The sequence below is a fragment of the Arvicanthis niloticus genome, chromosome 18, assembly GCF_011762505.2.
Source record: "Arvicanthis niloticus isolate mArvNil1 chromosome 18, mArvNil1.pat.X, whole genome shotgun sequence".
NCBI classification, from domain to species: domain Eukaryota; kingdom Metazoa; phylum Chordata; class Mammalia; order Rodentia; family Muridae; genus Arvicanthis; species Arvicanthis niloticus.
The window spans coordinates 16,744,880-16,763,669 of NC_047675.1; positions in this window are offsets into that span (position 1 = coordinate 16,744,880).

Below are 18,790 nucleotides of genomic sequence, written 5' to 3' on the forward strand. Positions count from 1 at the left end.
GAAGCAGGTTTCCTAGGAGATGATGTAGGATACCCTTTCTCCCCCACCCCTTGGCTTGGGATCATCTTGAGAGCTGTGTTTCCCCATTCCTTGGCATTACTACTAGGGATTGAGCCCATGATAGTAGAGGGTACATAAAACCACCATGTATTAGTAACCCTCCCTTCCCTAGCTCATATCTCTAGTTCTCTGCAGAGACTGTCTGTACTTCCCAGATTAATATATGCACTTGAACCAGTCTCTTGGTTGCCTTTGTAGGAACCTACACAACGGTGGCTTTTCTCCGGAGTGCAGGAGCATTGTACTGATCTTGACCCAGGAACAAGGTGTTGCTAAGCACAAGTGAGACTTTCCTCTGTTCTTTGTAAGACATGGGGATCATCTTGGTGTGGTAAATAGGGTATATCTGGCTGCCTTGGCACTATGATTTGACCATGCTAATAGAATAATAGTGCACTGCCTCGTAACAGTGTACTTCTGCAGTGTATATACAGGGAAGATCCCCATGGCTTTATATACCATACTTGCATTTGGAGTTTGGGGTACCTGTGTGAATTGGATAAGTCAGTAAATTTGAATCGGGTACACAAACGAATGTCAAGCTTTGGGGCTGCATAGGCAAAAAAGTTCAGAGCCAGGCAGCACAGCCTGCCTCATAAGGCAATGTTCGCCTGCTGGAGGCTGCGGACTGGCACAGAGACACACCGCATCATCCCTGGGCTGAGGTCAGAATGCCCCAGAGTTGTTCTCTGGATGCTCAACGGAGGGCTTGTGAATTATTTTAGGATCTTGAGAGAAGCGTGTGTCTTCCTTGAGTTGATAAAAAATTTGCTAGAATCTGGCCCCTTTCTACTCCTGGAGTTTGAACCAACCAGCAGGTCTGACAATTTCTCTGTCATCTGCTTTGGATTCTTTTCTTTATCTATTTATCTCTTGCTTTAAACAGTTCTTAGATGTGACAAATGGGCCATGATTAACCACTATAATAACCATGAACCTGCACAACCCCCCCCCAACACACAGTACAAGAGCTAAGATAAGGAGAATGAAGTGATTATTACATCCAGATGGGGAAACTGAGGCACAGTGAGGTTTTTAGCAACTGATCTGAGCCACGTCACCAGTAAGTGGCAGAGCTGGGATTTTATCCCAGGTGGTTTGGTTTCAGAACCTGTGTTTGTGAATTCATGAAGTGCACAGATTTGGAGATTCGACTCTTCCAATTCTAGTGAGTTAGATTACTTGGGCGATGCATGTAAGTCATTTAATAGGTCTGAAATTGAGGATGAAAATACTTGTGGGGATAGAAGACTTGCAGGGGTAGAGAGGGTTCAGCCACAGTAGGTAGTAGAAAAGGGAGCCTGGAATTTGTAGTAGCTATTGTTATTATTGTCTCCTAGTACACACGCACACACACACACACACACACACACACACACACACACACACACACAGGCTCGAAAGCACATACTTTATGCCAGGCTTACTGAACTGCTTCTCATAAATACACACTCAGCTTTGCAGCTCCCTGCATGGTCCTTACCTTCTCTCGGTGGTGAACTAACCACCATTCAGGCCCGGTGTAGACATTCCCTTGGAGTGAACTTGTTAAATTCCTCAGAGTTACCTCTTCATCAGCGATTCTGTCTAGCATGAGGATGGCTTGCTATCTGCTTAACAACCTAAGGTCTGGAGATGGGACTAAGAATCTTTAAGAAATGACTCCTTGTGTAGACAGGACGTGATACCAGTTTATGCACGTACTAAATGAGCAAAGTGTATCTATCTCACAAGACCATCATGAGGCTGAAATGAGACATAGCATCTTAATAGCTGGCATGGGGCCAGAATGTAGGCGTATTTGGTAAAACTATAGCGTGTTATTTTAACCCCTTGATTCTATTATTTTCAGAAGGTCACAAACATCTTCAACCAAAGACTAGAACCTGTCATTTCTTTTTATTTTTGTGTTTGCTCCAAGGTCGGATATACAGTAGTTGGTTTGTCATGGGATAGACAGATGGACGATAGTTTCATGGTAAAATGGGTGAATAACTGTTGACAGGCTCTCTGGTTGGGGTAAGGGTTTGGACCACCTTGGCTAATGGATGTACATTTTCTGTCAGACCAGGAGAAGCAGAACATGAATGATCTCTGAGTTCTTTCATTTGTACTGGAGATAGCGAAGACAAATTAAACAATAACAAATCAAGAAGAGCAGTGGCTCCTCACTGGGGGAGATCTGACTTCTAGCGAATCTCATGTCCTCTGAAATGCCAGCATGTCATGAGAACTACTTCCCTCGCTAAGAAGCTGGGAAATTCCCTTCTTAGGAATGGATGGACACAGCCAGATGCCCTAGGCCTGTACCAGAAGGGAAAGAGATGACGTAGGACGTGGGGCTTGGCGTTAGTCCTGACTCTTCTCAGGAAGGAGCCTCTGGGTGTGGATTTAACAGCTGTACCAATGGGACAGAGGTGCACTAGGGCAGATCCAGTGAGTCTTGATGTTCAATCTTTGTCCTCAAGGGCTGTTTCTAGATTCCTCAGTCAATTCTTCCCAGTGGTTCCTAGCACCTTGACTCAACAGGCTGACCATTTCAGTTCACTGAGGTGAGTATTGTGTGGGTGCTAATCCCCCATGTCATCAGTAATCCCTTTGCCTGAAGCCAAATACAAGGAAAAAGACCCATGTTTACAAATGCTCTTCCGTGTGTAACTTGTCACTCACAAGGCTCCATCTATCCCATCCCCCCAAAAGGTTTTCATTCACTTTCTTTCTGCAGTCATCCTAGTTAAAACCTACTATGGGGACTGCTAGTAAGTAAGCACACATTCTGTTTCAGCTGGGCATGAATACTGAGCTCCAGCCTTTCCCATGTCTCTTGTTAGGGTGAAGACATGGATTTATCTTTAACCTCTTCCAAGTCATCCAGCCATTGAGGAGGGCAGTGAGCAGGACCCCTGGGCAGCGACACTGAGGACAAGGAATTGTTGCTTCTTGCTCCCTCCACCTTCCTTTCTTCTTTCCCCCATTTAGTTGTTCGGTAAATGTTTCTACTACCAGTGTTACCATGTCCCAGGGAGGGCAGTGGGTGCTCTGCAAGGAAGTCCAGGTTTCATGCTCTGGCTAGGTAAGGAAGTCCGTGAATCAGAAGGTGTCTCCTCACAGTGGGATAGCACAGTGCTGCCTTGGAGGGATGGGTGAAGCTCATGATAAAGTCATTAATGGATGACACCAAAAGGAGCTGTCACTTCTTAGCTGTTATTAATTATATTATTAATTATATCATCGCAAAGTCACTGTTGAACCAAAACTGGTTATCTGTGTCTTTGTCCTTATGTTTCAGAGTTTATTAAATGGATGGCCCTAATACACTTCATTGTTATTTGTAAAAAGCCCAGAAGGACAAGGGCATTAACATTTCCGTTTGAAAAACAGCCTCACTGTCAAAAATTGAAGCTTCTTAAAGATCCTAGGTAGGAAAGGATGAAGAAAAGTGAGGCCAGAGACAGCAGAATTACAAGCCTGTGACCTTCATGAGGACAGAGCCATTCCCAAGATCTGAGGAACATTCCAGAGAGGGGCTTAGTGTGAATGCCAGTGGCTAGGGTCTGAGATGAGGTGTGTCCCTTTGAAGTCCTCAGAAGTTCTGGGCTCCCCTCTTGTGTTGGTGAGGCAGAAGTACCAGAACATTTGCTCTCTAGAATGCTCTCTTCAAGGACTCTCTTTACAGTCTAGAATCTTGCTTCCATTAGAAAGGTATTTGTATGTATTTAAATTAGACAGCTGACAACTTAGGTGTGCCTTTCTCAGCCCAGGCTACGTCCTGCCTTCATTCTCAGCTACAGAACCTTTCAACTTTCCTGCTCTGTAACTAGCCTTTTCTTTTCCTCCTTCTCTCTCTGCCTTCCTCCCTCCCTTCTTCCCTCCCTCCCTCCCTCCTTCCTTCACTTAGCAACAGAACTCTCCTCGCCTTGCATGCTGGGAGAAACCAAGTGACTTCTTTGTTCTGTGGGGCAGACAGCATCTCACCCAGCCCACCTGTTCCTTCCCAGTGGCCCACAAGGCCTCTGAGTTGGTGTCCTGTACATTTTGACTTTGAGAACAAGAGAAACTCCTGAAATGTCATATGCCAACCACTTCCTCTTATTCCATTAAAACACCTCTCTCTCGTTCTCTCCTTCCTCCTTCCCTCCCTTCATCTTTCCCTCCCTCCCTCCTCTACATTCTGGAAGAAAAAAAAAAGAGAGGAAAAAAGGGAGAAAACAGAATTGGGGAAAATAGTTCAAAAAACATTTTTTTTTAAGAAGGGGGGAAAAAAGACCCAGCAAGCCCAAAACCCACTTGGGGGAGTTGAAACATCTGCACTTTCTCAGCAGTTTGAAAGGAAACAAAAAATTGCCAAGTGGTATAAAATTTGAAGAAAAATTACCCAAAGGAGGAATGGACGTTAACCACGCTTCAGTTCCCCACTATGGGTTGACATTTGAAGCACTCTCTTCTCTCCTCTTTCTTTCTGATTCACAGTGTGTCTAAAGAGGTGAATTGGGCGCACAAAACCCAACCTCCTCTTGCCAGGCTGGGTATGAAATATGAAGGCCAGACGATTGTCTGGGCTCAGTGCATTGGAATAACATTGGTTAAATTATGGATAGTTTTTGAATAGTGTCACTTTTTTTTCTCTGCAGATGGTTGTTCTCACAAGGAGCCGGGTCTGCATAATTGTATCAGTAATCAGCAGTAAGGCAATTAGTTGTGTAAGTGTGCTATAATCATTCTAACAGAAGAGATGACGAAAAGACAAAAAACGGGAGGGGGGGGACCAACATGTCTTTTCTGAATCCATCAACTGACAGCCATAATTAGATATATATAATTGAAAATTCCACAGTAGGGGGGCCAGATTATACAAATGAATTTTCTCTGCTGCCCTTATGCATTTTTGTCTTTGGCTGAGCATCCCCCGAGGAGAGGCAGAAAACTCGTCATTCCAAAAGAGTGCATACTGTACTCAGTGTTGTTCTGACCTATGATGTCAGCATAACATTTTTTTTTTTGGTGTGGGGGTGTGGGTAGGGGGCTGAGGTTAGTGTGGTGTGAGGACAGCACAGGGCTGACACACGGGGCTGATACAAGTCACTCTGCTTTGAATAACATTGTCCGCACAGTAGTGTGAACTCTGTCGTTAGGGAGTCAAATGTCCATCTTTTGGTTTATAGTAAATTCTAGGTGGATTGATTTGACCATGGGGCCTGGTAGATGGGTCTTATAGCAATACTGCCATACTTTTAGAGGCCCGTGAAAATATTTTAAGTTCCTTATGCATCAAAAGAAAAACGTGAACAGAGTGACAATAAGTCCAACCTAGTTTGGGAATCACCTGTATGCCAGGGTGGTTGTACAGTAAAATCTGCAATGCACATTTGTTTGAGAAGGAAGTTATGGGTGGAGGCTGCAGTGGCCCCGGGCATCTCTTAAGTTATCATGTGGCCCTCTTCCTGGGCTGACTGATGGGCTTCCTCGTCAAGGAATGAATGATTCTCTCCCCATGAAAGGAGAATGATGGTGTTTGAGAAGCTCCTTTACAGAGGGATATTTTACCCTCAGTTTTCACAGGAAAGAGGGGGTTCTATTTAACCAAAGCCTGATTATCAAAACCTATAATTACATTTGGTTAAAAATTCGTAAGTGCCTATGAGTTTGTGGAAACTGTGCAGAAAAGCTTAGCACCGAATTAATCAGACTATAGGTCTCCCATCAAACTGAAATCTTCTTTTTAAATTGGAAGCGCAACCCCCAGCCTCCCCCTCTACTCCTTTTGAATTCACCAATTCTTCTATAATTTAATTGGACAAATCTTAACTGTGATTTTTTCCCCCTCCCAAAGAGGGGCACATTGCGGCCAAGGCTTGTTAATTAAGGTCTTTAAATGCCCCCAGCTGTGCAATAAGTTTTCAAAGCAACACAACTGCAAATTTATTTTTTTTTTAACATTTTGTGGCTAGTTTTCAATCATGTATTATTTCCCCCTCCTTGTTCTGAGGATGGGAAAAACAGGAAAAATCTCAGGGAGAGTTCCCATGCATTGTGGAATCTTGGACAGACAGTCAAATTGGAGGTGCCATTAAGTGGTGTCTAATTGGAGCCTGTTTAAGAGGGGGGGCAGTCACAAGAGACGATTCTTTGGGCTCATAGGCTGTGGGCATATGGGTGCTGTCTAGAAATTACTTAGAAGAGTACCAAGAAGGCAAAAATTCCCACTGGGGGTCTAAGGACAGCACTTCTCCCTATAGATAGGAGAGGCTTTGGGGGTGAGTGGGCTGAATCAGATCTGGGAGTTGTCTCTAGTCTCTTTAGGGTGCTGGTCTCCCCTTACATAAAGCCCATGTTCCTGTTCTTTCCACCCCAGCTTAGCTGGGAGAAAGGAAAACATGGAAAGAAAAGCACTGAAGTGAGTTGGCAGTTGCTCTACTCTCTATGAAAGTGCCACCTCGGAGGCTACACCTCAGATGCCTTCCGTTAAGATGCTAAGGGAGGGAAAAGCAGGATGACTCCACATGTAAAGACACCTGCTGCCAAGCCTGAAGACATGAGTTTGATCCTTGAGTCACATGTGGTGGAAGGAGAGAACTGCCTTCTGCAAGTTGTCCTCTGACCTTTACATGGACAGTACATGCACACCCACACCCACAAACCCCACACAAGAAATAAACTAAAATGTGGTAAAAGCATTTAGAAGACGTTAACCAGTGGCATCATAGTTAAGAAATAAGTGGAGCCCAGTTTAAAAGGGCGAAGCCCTTCTCTAAAAGGTCATTTATAATCTAGTTTGTTTACATTTCATTCTTTTTTTCCAACACCTTTCCAGTCTCTTAAAATTGAGACTAACTAAGGTGGAGTGCAGAGAATACATGTGTCCAGTGTCCTCTGTCAGCCAGTCCATCCTTTACCTCATACTGTGGTCCTCTGTACAAGTGTCTATGTTGATGGTCATTCCTCTTGGGTCCCTATGCTTCCCTGATGCTAGCTTGAAGAAGAAAGAAACTTTTCCATAGTAAGTAAATTGTCCACTAACATGATTACTTTTAAAATTTGTAGCCTAGACATGATTTCTATAAAGCTGGCCTTGGAGCTGAGTCACCAGGTGGGGCTTGATATCAGTACCCTTTATGGTATGACCCGGGAAGGTCAATTACATGGTCCACTCTTCCTGGTAGGTCAAGATCTTTTCCTTCCTAAAGGGTGGATGGGTGCTGAAGGTTGAGTCTAAAAGGTAAAAGCAAAGTCTAGGGTGTGATATCTGGGAGATGGAGGCTGAGTCTGAGGGATATGTCTACCACTGAAGAGGCTATGACTCAGCCGCATATCTGTGATCTGAATGGACATGGACACTGAGTAGAATAAAATGGAAGTTGTAGCCGAATTGCCACTTGCCAACTTTGCACTCTGGTGATAAGAGACCTATCTACTGCTCCTCTGTCATTCCGGGAGTTTATAAACTCATGGCTTCCCTGCTGCTCCTGAGAACCCAAACTGAATCTATGCAGTAGAGAGAAGTCAGGAACACTTTTCAAAAACAGGTATATCCATATGTCACCAAGAGTGTTCCCCATGGCATGAGACCCCAGAGGACAGTGTCCGAATCTTAGTATATATCCTGCCTCTGTTGATTTTGGGAAATTTTCTTCTCTACTGAGTGATGTCCTCATGAATCTTTCTCCCTCCTTAGCATGTCTATCTGTCTTCAAGGTGAGATGCAAACCCCAGGTAAACTCCTAAACAGAATAAATTTTCTTCTCCGAAGCCTTATCCTAGCCCCGTGTCCCTGCTCTTTGCTCCTGACTACATTCCTTTGCCTGCAGACACTGCACACTTGCCCCTAGCTACTTTGATTCTAGTGGCCCAATGATGCATGGTATCTGGTGCCTTTGCTTCCTTGCCTTATAGGTGGAGCCTATAAGACTCTCTCCTCTGAATGTCCTTATGTCATTATTAATGGATTAGGATGACTACTTTAGCTATCACCTGGCCTCCAGGGGCATCTCAGTAGGTTAACCCCTCCAGAGCTCTGCTGCCATCTTCCTGGTTCTCTTACCACATTCTTCAAGAGCTACATCCTCAGACATCTTGGGGTCAGCAGGTACAGCTCTCCCTCCCTCATTCCTTCTCAACCTGGGAACATGGACTATCACTTCCTTCTTCCCCAACATGACTTTGCCAAGGGTAACCGTCAAGAAACAGTCCCTTCAGCTTAATGATGGAACACCTCTTTCCCAGGATGGAAGGCCCCCTTTTAACCCCTTTGACCCTGAGACCGTGACTCACGTGGCTGTAACTATTGCTTTTTCTTTGGACAGTCTTCACTTGGTCTCTACCCAATGATAAATGAGCCCTGAATTGAAGTTGTCCATCATCCGACTTCCTCTGGAGTGCTTTTTAGTTTAGGGGAATCCAGAATTGAGACTCCTCTTTCAGCTGCCAGGGTTGGAAACTACCATCTGGGGATTTAGAAATGCGTCCTGTGCCCCTCCATCTTTAAGCTTTGTGTGCCATCCTGGTGACCCTGTAAGGCCCTCTTTCACCCAGCTTGTTTGGATTATGTCTTAGCTTTCGTTAAGCCACATGTAGTCCTGCTTATGATATCATAGAGCTATGAGGGGGTCTGAGAGCTGACACCAACAAGCTGCCTCTACTTACTAGCTTTAACAGATGGCCTGGCTCCGGGACAATGACAGCTCGGCTGCCCCTGTTTACTGCAACTGATCCCTCAAGAAACACATGAATCAGCCAGCATTGTACTGAGTCAAGGTAAGGTGAAGAGAACCAAGCAAGTCTGGTGCCGGGCATCTTCGGAGAAAGACCTGCATCTCCTCAGAATGCAGATGATTGGTTGTGCACAGCCCTTTTAATAAAACTTCGATATCAGCATTATAACGTGACTCCTGCAATCTCCAGTTGGACCTGGTAACGATGACACCTTTCTGTTTTTAAATATGGCCTACTTCATTCCTTGCAACAACCGGCTTGGTCCCTGTGAACAGTTGCCCTGCCAGCCCAGTGAGTCCTTTGTCCTTTGTAACTGTGAAAATGCCTTTTAGGAACATAGAACATGGCGCATGGAGCCAGGAAAGAGAGTCACAGTTTTTTTGGTTGCAGACCCACATTTCCAAGCAAGGACTCTGAGGCCAAGAGGAGATGTACCCACAGTCAACTGGTGGTCACATCTTCCTTGGTATAGTTTCAAGTGACATCATTTCTTCGGGAACATTTTGAGAAGCATAGCACTAAGCCGTGTTTACTAAGGGTGACAGTTTCTCATCTGCAAATTCCTTTAGCAGCTGTCACTCACTGTGGCCTCTGCCTGATCTACAGCTATGAAGATCTCTGGCTGAACACGGATGAAGTGGTTTGAGGCTCCGACTACCTGCCTTTCCTATTTCTTTCCTGCCCTTACTTCTCTGCTAATGACCTATATGGCTCCCTCCTGTCCCTTGTTTGTTCTAGACTGGACGTTCCTATCCCCTCTGTTCTGCTGAGCTTCACGCTTCCCTTCTACTGCCTTCTGCCCCTCAACACTACTTCAAGTGTAAGGATAGAAATTCTGTTTGTCCTCAGCAAACAAAAAGATCCTTCTGTTCCCATGACCCGCCTCCATCAGTGTTGATGGAAGATAATAACAAACGGCAAACATGATTTGTCTTCCTAAACACACACACTCTTTGGTTTTCATCACGGGCTCTGCAGCAGCGAGGCAGTCTTTGCATCTATAGCAGAAGGGGAAGAGCAGAGAAGGGAACAGAGCACTCAGTCACAGCATGGGAACTACAGAGGGGCTTCCCAGCCTCATCCAATCCCCTTCTTCCTTCCTTCCTAGCTAGGAAAGGCCATAAGATGGAGGGGGTAGGGTTAAGTGCATTGATTTGGTGGCACCAATTCTTGAACCTTTCCTTGAGATTCTTTTGGGATGGAGTAACTCAGAGGTGGGAATTTTGGTTAAATATCCCCTTTTGAGGATGGGATTCATCCACAGGGAGCTTCCTGGCACTCAGAAGGAAGCCCCTAATGATGAGGCCTCCCCAACTTCTCCTCTGGGCCTCATTGTAATTCAGGCCTATGTTTCTCATCTGACAGTGGTCTCTTTTCTTTCCGTCTTTAATTAGCACTGTCAGTTTTAATCCTCTGGAAAGGAGAGAGGAGGGAACGCATGTCCCAACAACAGGCATGTCTGTGAGACTCCAGTAAACTCACAGAGCTATGACATACATCAAGAACATATCTGCATATAGTTTTTATTCCCTTAGCAGAGAGTGTTAGAGTCTTTTTCTCCCCTGGGATTACTTTAATGCCATTTTTGGTTACCATGTGTGAGGTGTTTTATACTGAGTTGTCAAGCTCTTAGATGGCTTCACCCTGAAGTGTCCCAGTAACTCAGTTCCTTTGGACTGCTCCAAGCATCTTCAATGTTTTGATTGCAAATGGGGAGGGGGGTCGGGAGGGGGGAGAAGCCACCATTCCAAATAATGCCCCCTCAGATCTTCCTATAGATTAATTTGCTGGGTGGCCTGAAATAGGTCAAAAGGTTTGGGCTTGGGAGTAGAATTCTAGAAATAATCACCCTATAGACACTCTAAATCAATCATAATTAATGCTCTTGCCTAGTCTTGTCATCCGATTGCTGCTGGAGGGTGAAATAAAGAGACCCTTTCTAATACAATTTGAAAAGAGATCAAATCTGTCATTTCATCTAATAATTGAGCCAAATGAGAAAAGAGAGAGGTCAAAGTTCACCGGGTGACCTTATGTAAACCCAATAATGCATAATTCATTTCCATTTTATGGAATTTAAAAGCTGCTGTAAATGGGCAGGACGGAGGCTCTGCTTCCCGCAGCTTCTGCCAGGCTACTCGTGTTCGGTCCTCTAGAGCTGCACCAACTTTCCAGCAGCAGGTTCCAATTGAATAATCCCCAAACCTTCCTCCAAAACGGGCCGGCATTGAATTGGTCCTCCCAAGTGTGTGGAGTTAATAACTGAATTAACCACTGACAGCACTCTCAGAATGATATAAAACCTGTAATTTATTTATTGAGTGCTACAAATACAGTTAAAACATGTTTTCATGCAAAATGCTTTTCCTCTTTTTAATATTATCAAAAGGGAGACTCTGGGTTTGGCTTTGCGGAAGAGGAAGTTGCAGACAGCCTTTGTGTCATTTGTCCTTTCCTTCTTGGTGCCAGCATGTTGGGAAATTTCATCTCTTTCCAGCTTGAACACAATCTAGGCAGAGGACTGTATGAATGAAATTCAGAGCGTTTGAGGGAAGCTTCCAGCACGGGCTCCGGTGTCCTTAACCATCTGAGCAGGCCTGGCAGATATCTCCCATGGATCACTTCCGGAACTCCCGGTTATCAGCTAAGCAGATCGCTGCTTTTTTCTAAGAGCCTGTTTCATCAGCTGGCACCACCAAAGCAGTTTCTTACTCTTGTTATTGTAGTAAGTGCTGATGGAGAGACAGTATGTCCCTGTGGTATGACGGTAGCCCCAAGATGCCTTTAGAACGTTCAGAGGCTGCCCATGGTCTGTCAGTAGTTGCAGCTTCTGAGTATTCAGTTGACATCTTGCTCACAGGATGGAGACCCCTGCAGGGTCCTGTTCTCCATGTCTTTTGGCACTCCCAACCAGTGTAGTATTGCATGCCTGCAGCTCAGTGCTCAGACTTTACAGAGTACCCTTCCTCTCTGTTGCATTTTGTAATATATGTTGCTCTGTGTCAAACTGAAGATGAACTTTCAAACACATAGACGTGACCTTGCCATTTTCTTTTGATGAAGACTTTAGTATGTCATGAGGGGGCTGAGGAGAAATTGAGCAAAGGCTTCTAGAGCAGTGGTTCTCAACCTGTGGGTCACAACACCTTGGGCAAACTTCTAGCTCCAAAAATATTTACATTATAATTCATAACAGTAGCAAAATTACAGTTATGAAGTAACAAGAAAAATAACTTTATGGCTGGAGGAACTGTGCTTTAAAGGGTCACATTTATTACAGACCCACTGCTGTAGCAAAAGCTTTGGCATTCTGTAACAAGATGGAGATTTCACCTTCTCTGTGAGTCCCAGAGTTCTGTTTACTTTATTTTGTCTAAACAATAGCTAACTTGCCTAAAATATAAAACCACTTGTGATAAGTGGATGGACTGTATTATATTTTTGTAGAGACAGTTTAAAGGCTCATCAGGGTGAAGTCATTAAATAAAAGTACAGAGTTCCCAAAAGGAAGAAATATTCTACAGGCATGAAAAATGATGGCTTGATCCACATTCAAAGATACCTAAGATGTTTCATCGAGCAACCAAGCATGGCACACTGTAACCTGAGAAGTATGATTTGGTTCTAGTCTTAAAATGTTCTTTCTCCAAGCAGAAAGGAGAAAAATATGCTTTGGAGCTTAACACAGACCAGTGTAACAACACCCAAGAAGGCGAAGGGTGGACACTAACAAGGAAGCCCGGGTCACAGGCAAAGGTAACTTGTAGACTTGTAGATAATGGAATGGAAGACAGACAAAAAAAAAAAAAAAAAAAAGCTAGACTATTTGATAATCTGTAGTAAACCCATAAGGAAAATGCACATCAAACTTTTGGAACATAAAGTTGAAGACCTTAGCATGAAAACATGTTAATTCTGTCCATACTGTTCTATGTACAAACATATTGACACATGTACAGACGTGCATGCAAATACAGAGAGATTCACCAACACTTAAATTAAAATCTTCAGTATGATGCAGGATACCTTTTACAAAATTGGAAGACAAGCTACAAGACTCTTTTAGAGTGGCTATCACCAGGAAATGACATATAAAAGCGTATAAAAGCGTAAAGTAGGCTTGGGACTTAGCTTGGTGCAAATCATTTCTTGGCATACATTTGCAGGAAACGCTGGGATCACCGTTAACACTGCAAGGAAAAACATCTCCCTAGAAAAACAAGTCATGGGGGGGGGGGAAGTGTATTGACAATTCTTAGAAGAAGGAATCTAAATGACCGGCAGAACTCTGAACAGAAGCTTGATGTCTTTAGTGAGAAGGGAAATGAACATTAAAAAAAAAAAAAAAAAAAGATTACCGACTCGTATGCATGGCAAAATAATAAAAGCAAAATGGGGATGAGGGGTGAATCATGGATGTATCCAGTGCTGGTGACTCTGTGCAGAGATAGCCAACTCCTAGATTTGCTGTGTACTGCAGCCAGGGGTCTGGGAAGGTGGCTCAGTAGACAAATGCCCCGGCACCAAGAATGACACCCTGAGTTCAGTATCCAGCAACCCACATTGTAGAAGGAGAGAACCAACTCTAGCAAGCTGCCCTCTGACCTCCGCATGTGTGCTGTGGCATATGTGTCCCTTACAATAAAATTTTAAAAAAATAAAATGAGAGATTCCTATGTACAGCCCAAGGAGACAGGCATGGGAATTTCAGAGTTGACAAGACAAACAGATGGGAAATCTAGATGCACTGGCTAGGCAGCAGGGTGTTGGACTCTACCGCAGAGGGGCACAGGCTCTGGGCAGAGCACTTCAAACCCATATCTCTCATGTATAAACACTGCAACCCGGGACAGTAGCATGTAGTTCTGCACCTTGCTTTGCTCATCAGAAAGATGGAAACAAATATAAAACGGGCCATACGATTCTTAATAAGCATTTTGAAAAGAGACTGACAGGTAGTAATACATTAACACACAGCAAAGGTGAACATAAAGACCAGAGATCCTTGGGCATAGTAGTTGACTAGCAAATGGTTCCAGGGGGAGGGGAAAGCAAGCTCACCTGCCTCACATGTTGCAGTGGAAAAGCTTTGAAAAAACACACAGAGCGCCACTGGTGCTGTGGCAATGCCTATGAGAGAGAACTGCTGGGATTCACATAAGGGTTCTGCTCAGGAGTGGGAGACAGGGCCCAGGAAAAGGTGAGCCAGGCACTGCGGTACATACCTCCACTCATAGCTACTCCAGAGGCTAAGACAGGATTGCAGCTTCTAAGCTTGCTTGGGCTATCTGTGAGTTCAAGGCCTGCCTAGGAAACTTAGCAAGAACCTGTCTTAAGACAACAATTTAAAACTGATGGAGAGGTGGAGCAGCAGTTAGGTGCACATGTTTCTCTTCCAGAGGATCAGGGTTCAATTCGCAGCATTTGCATGGTAGATTATACCCATGCATAGTTCCAGTCCCAATGGCCTTTTATGCCCTTTGTGGCCACCTGACATACACATGGGGCACAGACAAGTCTGAAGACAAGACACCCATCTGTATAAAAACATAAATAATTTGATTTTTTTTTAAATCCCTGGAGTTGTAACTCAATTTGCCTGGCAGACCCAAGGTCAGGATAGAAAACAGGTATTGCTGGGTGGTGATGGTGCACACATTTAACCCCAGCAGTTGGGAGGCAGAGGCAGGTGGATGTCTGTGAGTTTGAAGCCAGCCTGGTCTACAGAGTGAGTTCTAGCCGGGGCTACACAGAGAAACCCACTCTCAGAAGACCAAAAACCAAACCAAGCCAAAAACAACAACAACAACAACTCCCCCCCCAAAAAAAACCAAAAACCCAAACCAAACCAAACCAAACCAACCAACCAACCAACCAAACAAACAAACAAAAAAACAAAACCAAAAAACAAAACCACAACCACCAACAAAACCTCCTATGTTTAATTTTTCTTTAATTCAATGTAGACTTAGCTTTCTTTTTATGTATCGAAAAACCAATAGGAAAAAGAAAAAAAAAAAAAAAACAAAGAAAAAGAAAAGGAAAAAGGAAACAGGTATTGTCCTAAGAATACTGATACCATTTTGTTTCTGAGAGACAGATACAGATACAGAGACAGAGAGAGACAGAGAGAGACAGAGAGACAGAGAGGAGAGAAGAGTAGAGAGGACAGAGGGGAGAGGGAGTTCTAAAGCAAAACTGTGAATTCCATGTAGCAAGTGTACAAAAGTCATTCTATTTTTTTTTAACATTCAGTGATAGCTTTATACGTTTTGAATTTTCTTTCAGACCCTCCTTCAGTCCAGGCTGACTCTGAACTCGTTCCACAGTCAAGGTTATTTTACCTCTACCTATTTTTTTTGGGGGGGGGTGGAGTGGGGCAAAGATTATTTATTTATTTATTTATTTATTTATTTATTTATTTATTTTGTATTTATGACTCATATTTAAGTGTCAAGTTTAACATGCCTAGCCAAAGATCCCAGGAAATTATAGTTTACTCTTTTTTTTTAAAGAAAAGATTTGTAATCTTACATTTAACTCTACAGATTTATTACCCAATTCCTACATAAAGTCAATTTGCTAAGGGGATTATAGAATTATATTTCATTGGTCTATCACGAATAATACAATTTACTCTCTACAGTTGAGGAGGTCTTAGTAAGTTCTCAGGATTGCAGAATCATCACGACTCAAGTTCCAGAACATTTTCTGGAACACTGTCATGACCCTAAGTGGAGCCTTGTTCTTGTGGGTCGCCGCTCCCTAATTGCCACTCAGTACTGTCTTTGCCTGCTTCTTACCGGCTGCTGGTGCGGAATCACATGACCTGTGACCTTCATGCCCTTTTCCTTTCATTCGCCATCACATTTCTGGTTATTATCTGTATTGTGGCATCTATTCTTTTTAACGACTAACATTCTGTGATATGGAAATGCCATACTCACTTAGACTTCTATTAGGTGACGGACGTTTGGGCTGCTCCCGCTCCTGGTGTGTGTCTCCGATAAAAATGTAAGTTAATGTATGTGCAAGCGTTTATAAATGTGTGCTTTCAAACCTCTTGGATATGTATGAGTGAGTAGGATTGTCCCGGGACAACTGTTGACTATTTATCCCATGGGAATGCAGTTTTCCACAGTGACCTCCTACTTTACAGGCACACAACAACCAAAGCTCCACTCCCCACACACTCCTTAAAACGTGGTATCTTCTAAGACTAGAAGTTATACTCTTGTTTTATTCTGAGTGAATGTATTTGCACACAGTAGCAGGCACCTGAAACAGCCCTGGGCATCCGAGGACAACCTGTGGGAGTTGGTTTTCTCCTTCACCACTGGATTCTGGGGTTCAAACTCAGATTGTCGGGCTCAGTACTTTTAGCCACTAAGCCATCTCAACAGCTTTATTTTCTGGAAATATATATATATATATATATATATATATATATATATATATATATATTAAAATGACTATCTTTCTTAGTTTGCTTTCTGTTGCTGTGATAAACACCATGGGGAGGAAAGGTTTGTTTCCTCTTTCTTACAGGATCTCAGGAGCTCAAGCAGGGCAGCCATGTTCTTTGCCAAACTATCTCAAGAATTGTCTTAGCCCCGTTGCTAATATAGTTTCACTGTGAAACCCCTTGAGCTAGGCCTACAAAGTCTGCTTCTCTCTGTTCTATTGTCTTTCAATTTCCTACTAGGAGGTTCCATTAAGCTCCACTTGCAGCATTCAGCTTCTTTTCTAATTCTTACTCCCAAAGTCTTTCACATTTATCAAATAAAACAAAACAACAAAAAAACAAACACTAACAAACAAAACCCACAAACAAACAAATAAACTCAGCTTGGTCAGGCCTGTCAGAGTAATACCTTATTCCTGATACCAGTTTCTGTTTTAATTATTTTTTTAATTGTTGTGATAAAACAGCATGACCAAGACAATGTATAGAAGAATTTGTTGGGTGCTTACAGTTGCAGAGAGTGAGTCCATCGTGGGGAGCAAAGCAGCAGAGAGACAGGCATGGCGCTAGAGCAGTAACTGCTGAGAGCTTACATCCTATCTTCGAGAAGGATAGAGAGAGAGAGAAGGGAGACTGTGGCTTTTGAAACCTCAATGTCCACCCTCAGTGTCATACCATTTCTAACAAGGCCACACTGCCTTCTCCTTCTAGAACAAAACTTTTACCAATTGTGGGCCAAGCCTTTAAATATGTGAGTCTATGTGAAGCCATTCTTAATCAAACCACCACAGATTCCTTTGCATTTAAAATTTTAATACCATAAAGGTAGTGTTATAAATTCATTCTTTTGTATGTGGATATCCTGTTTTTATCTTAACTAGTTAAAATAATTTTTTTCTTCAAATGACTTTGGGACCTTTATCAAAATCAATTGGCCATGGAATGGATGCATAGGTCCATTTCTGGAATCCCAATTTTATTGATTTGTCTGTAGATGAACTCCTGTCCCAGGTCCACACTCTCTTAATTACTGTATTTTCCAGTGGGCTTTGGAATTTTGTTTTTGTTTTTTGTTTCTTTTTAGAAATTGTTTTTAATATTCAGAGTCTCTCGGTGTTTCACATGAACTTCAGTCAGCATGCTCAATCGCTTTTTGGAAAAAAGACAGTTGAACTTTTGACAGAGACAACATTAGATTTATTCATATGAAGGTATTTCTATCTTACTAATGTTAAATCCTTCAGTGTATCCTCTTAAAAAATCTTTTCAATTATTTAGTCCTTAAATATTTTTGACTAAAATGTTATACTTTTCAGTGCATGGAATATGAGTTTGCACTTCTTTTTAAAGGTTCTATCCTTTAATTATATGTATGCATGTACACATGTATATGTTTTTTATATGTGGTGGTTTGAATAAGAATGTCTCTCATAGGCTCATAGATTTGAATGCTTGGTCACCAGGGAGTGGCACTATTTGAAGGGATTAAGAGGTGTGGCCTTGTTGAAGAAAGTATGTCACTGCAGGTGGAGTTTTAGGTTTCAAAAGTCCATGCCAAGTCCAGAGTCTTTCTTCCCCTGCTGCGTTCAGTTCCAGATGTAGAACTCTCAGCTCCTTCTCCAGCACCATGTCTGCCTGCAGGCTGTCATGCTTCCCACCATGATGACAATGAACTAAATCTCTGAAACTGCAAGCAAACCATAATTAAATGCTTTCTTTTATAAGAGTTGCCTTGGTCATGGTGTCTCTTTATAAGCAATAGAATACTGTCTAAGACAACATGTGTGTGCATGTGAGCATGTACAACTGAGGGCAGGTGCTTATGAATGTCAGAAGAAGGTGTTAGATCCCTTGAAGCTGAAGCTACAGGTGTTTGTGAGCCATCTGAGATGGGTACTGGGTGTCCTATGGAAGAAAACTCTTAACTTCTGAGCTATCTCTCAAGGACCATTGTTTAGTTTTAGGTAAGCTCATTCCCAAGTACTTTACTGCCTCTTATTCTGTGATACATGGAATTGCTATTTTCATTCTCAGATTGTTCATTTTTAGTCTATAGAAATATACTGTTTTAATGCACTGATCTCGTTTCCTTCACATGTGTACAACTTCTGCGTTAACATTTTTTCTGTATCTTCCTTGATTTTTGTCTATGTAAAGTCATTTAACCTACAAAGAGAGATACTTTTTACATTTTCCAGTTCAATCTATATGTTTTTAATCTACTTAGCCTGGACGAGAGCCTCCAGCCGATGTTGAGTCGAAGGGGTGGTTATGTATACTCTGCACTGTGATGACATTAATAAGGGAAATTCCATTCTCATGAATGATGTTAGCTGTTGACTTTTCATAGGTGGCCTTGTAAGGTTAAAGAAGTTGCTTTCTCTTCTCAGTTTGCTGTGGATACTCACTGTGCAGAGGTCCTGGACACTGTGGAATGCTTTTAGCATCAATTTAGAGGGCCATGTGTGTTTTACATTTATCCCTTGATCACAGAGCATCATGCATTATATTGAGTGATATTTTCATATTAGGTCAGTTTTGCATTATTGAAATAAA